Consider the following 3,434-nt stretch of genomic DNA (forward strand, 5'->3'; position numbering starts at 1 on the left):
CCCCCCCCCCCCCCAAAAAATTGCAAAATAAAATTATGGAAACAGCTGATGTCGTTAGGTCCATTTTAGGGGGGGCTTCAGCCCCCCCTAAAATAATCACAAGCCCCTCTGTCATTATTTTTTTATTTAATTTTTTTTCTGTTAACTTTTTTATTTGTTCACATCTACACGCTCAACACAATCATGACACATGTGAAGCTGGTGCAAATCTCTCCCTGCTCTCCTCAACAAGTAGCCTCTCCACCAGCCAATCACAGACAGCTCAGTTTTATCCAATCAAAGCATGTCCAGGAAATACTGCTTTACAGAAAAACACCCATTTAACAGCTTATTGAACTGCTTTCTGCTGCTGGTTAGCTACCAGTCACCATCCACTGCCTGCAAGATACTTTGTTGTAATTCATGTGTCATGATTAGGGTGACTTCCAGAAAAGACACATTGCCCATTCCTAAAACTGTTAAATTGCACTCTTTTCAGTTAAAGAGGACTTTTAATTTCAACATATAAAGTGTTTCTTCTCTGTTTGGTCAGACATAAATGAAATAGGTGGATTGGTGCTGCATCTGCAGTGATGCGGGCGTTGTACCGGTCTGTCGTGGTGAAGAGAGAGCTGAGTCAGAAGGCGACGCTCTCGATTTACCGGTCGATCTACGTTCCTACCCTCACCTATGGTCATGAGCTGTGGGTAGTGACCGAAAGAACGAGATCGCAGATACAAGCGGCCGAAATGAGTTTTCTCCGGAGTGGCTGGGCTCTCCCTTAGAGATAGGGTGAGAAACTCGGTCATCCGGAGGGGCTCTGAGTAGACCCGCTGCTCCTCCACATCGAGAGGAGCCAGTTGAGGTGGCTCGGGCATCTGGTCAGGATGCCTCCTGGCTGCCTCCCTGAGGAGGTTTTCCGGGCACGTCCAACCAGGAGGAGACCTAATGGGAGATCCAGGACACGTTGGAGGGACTATGTCTCTCACCTGGCCAGGGAACACCTTGGGATTCCCCCGGAGGAGCTGGCCCAAGTGGCTGGGGAGAGGGAAGTCTGGGCCTCTCACCTTAGGCTACTGCCCCCGCGACCTGACTCCGGATAAGCGGATGAAAATGGATGGATGGATGGAAAACGTATCTTCTGCCTTTTAGCCCTAACATCACTGTTACATATACATAAAAATATTATTCTTGTTATAATATATTTCTTGTATATATTTTATTTGAATTCAACACGAAGAAGCAAACAGCAAAAGCTTTACTATTTCACGGTTCCTCTCAAGTCATCGCAACATAACTCAGTAGTGGCTCTGATCGCATTAATAACACAGACAGGCCCACAATAATAAAAACATGCTGGTTTAAGCAGTTTTTCAGAGTTTTCATTGAATGTTTTCCACAACAGAATGACAGTAAAAGTACCAGTAATATTTTTTAGATCTATTTATGTTTGTTTTTAATTCATTTTCCACTAAAATCAGCATCTCATTGAAAAAAATCCACACTTTTTTGCTATTTTTTATAATTCAGAAACAAAACGTTTTTTTAACAAGACAACAAATCTCTTCTAATTTTAGGTGAAAGAATAAACATCAGATTCTAATCTCTAAATATTTCAGATCTAATCTAATAATAGAGTTTCTTAGAGTTCGTTTTTGCCTCAAATATCTGAGAATAAATGATCAAAGCTTCCATTTATTCTCATTACGTCTTCACTGCTTTAAGGGGCTCAGCATGTGGCAGGTATCTGACACCGCAGCACCTGTCTGTGTTAGAGCCTCCATGGTGTTTATCGTTGTAATGCTAATAAAGGCCATTTTTATTATTACCACTACTGGTGACCAATAAGTGGTGATACTCTATTTAACTAGAATATCACCTGCTTGGTCTTCTTGTTTTAGTCTGAAGATTCTAGGATTCTTTCATTCATTAAGGGATCGTACGCACGTCGTTGGATTCAAGAAACAGTCAGGTTTATAAAATTCAAGAGTTTATTTTACAAACAATTAAGACTTGACAAACTGGTTAAACTATTGTACTGTGAGAGGATGGAACTAAGGACGGTGTCTGGAACTTATGTGTGAATATAATGAATTCAGAGTCTCCGTATCTCAGAAATCGGAGTTCTGGATGGAAAGAATTTGGTTTGCAAATAAGCTAGAAAGATATCATCAAAACCACATACAGACGCTATCTCGCTGTGTTCTGCCTCACCCGTTCTGAAGACCCCCGATTGGATCCGAGATGTCAAGGAGCCGGCGACCCCACTGCACGTGGTTCATAGAACAAACCTCGATGCGACCAAATCCGTCCTGGGATGTCCCCGGGTCACAACGATAGATGAAAACGAGCGTCTTAAACAACTCTGAAGGAGTTTGCGTCAGCTTGTACTGCAGATACTATCGTGTTGTTCTCAGCTTCGCAGGTGCGAAAAAGGTTTAAGGTTTGGACAACGTGTCAAAATCCTTCTGGTGAAAGAGGCTTTCGCTCAGATGGCTGGTCTGAAGCGTTTCTCTGGAACCCTCGAACTGTTGAACTGTTCAAACTGAGGGGAAAACCAGAGCTGGCTAGTTTTATGGTGGACTAGCCAACCACAGGTTGACACGTTTGAAGATATCACCAGGCATCTCAGAACACACCCTCTTTGACCTGGACACTCTGAATCTGGGCAAAAGGTTAACTATGTGTCATGGGTTATCCTGACTTTACTTTGTTTTTGTATGAGTGTGCAAATGGTGATGACCTCATCCAGTAAACACGCTAAGCATATATCATTAAACAGATCAACGGACATTTCATTGTATAAAATTATAAAATCTTATTTCTTCTGGGAATAAAGGAGTTCGTTTAAAAGAGTTTCTCTGTGAAAGACCTTGGAGGAGAGAGAATGCTATTGTTTATCCGTTATTATCTCTCAGGCTCTGATTCCAGCTGGTGTGAGGAAGCAGCTCTGATTAAAGGGACTACGTGTAGACTTCCAGTCTCCTGTGAGGGGAAAATATTGTAGGTTGTGTCATAGCCAGGTTAAGTTGACCTGGCTGTAGATCTTGACCCGTGGGATCTCAAAATCAGGCCATTTCGTGATGTGACATCATGGACCTGTCTAATTACTGGAAAACCTGCTTTTGACCTCTTCATGTCAGACTCGGCACCGAGACATGAAACACGACTCAGAAACAACAAAGACTCTGTCGAGTACCTTTGAACACGTTTAACTCACGAGTGTACAGCTTTTTCTCCTCCGTGCTCACTCAGGCGTGTTTTGGTGGCCCGGGCGTGCTCCACACACACTCTGGATCTGCGTTAAAGTCCCACCTCCGTTTGATTGACAGCAACAGGCAGATTCTGCACAGTTTCTTCTTTAAGATTAAAACTCCAAACGGGAAACTGTCAGTAATGCGGGACATGAGTCTCAATTTGCGGGACACGTGAAAAGTAATGAAAATGCGGGACTG

Source organism: Nothobranchius furzeri, chromosome 7, assembly GCF_043380555.1.
Source record: "Nothobranchius furzeri strain GRZ-AD chromosome 7, NfurGRZ-RIMD1, whole genome shotgun sequence".
In the NCBI taxonomy this organism is placed as follows: Eukaryota; Metazoa; Chordata; class Actinopteri; order Cyprinodontiformes; family Nothobranchiidae; genus Nothobranchius; species Nothobranchius furzeri.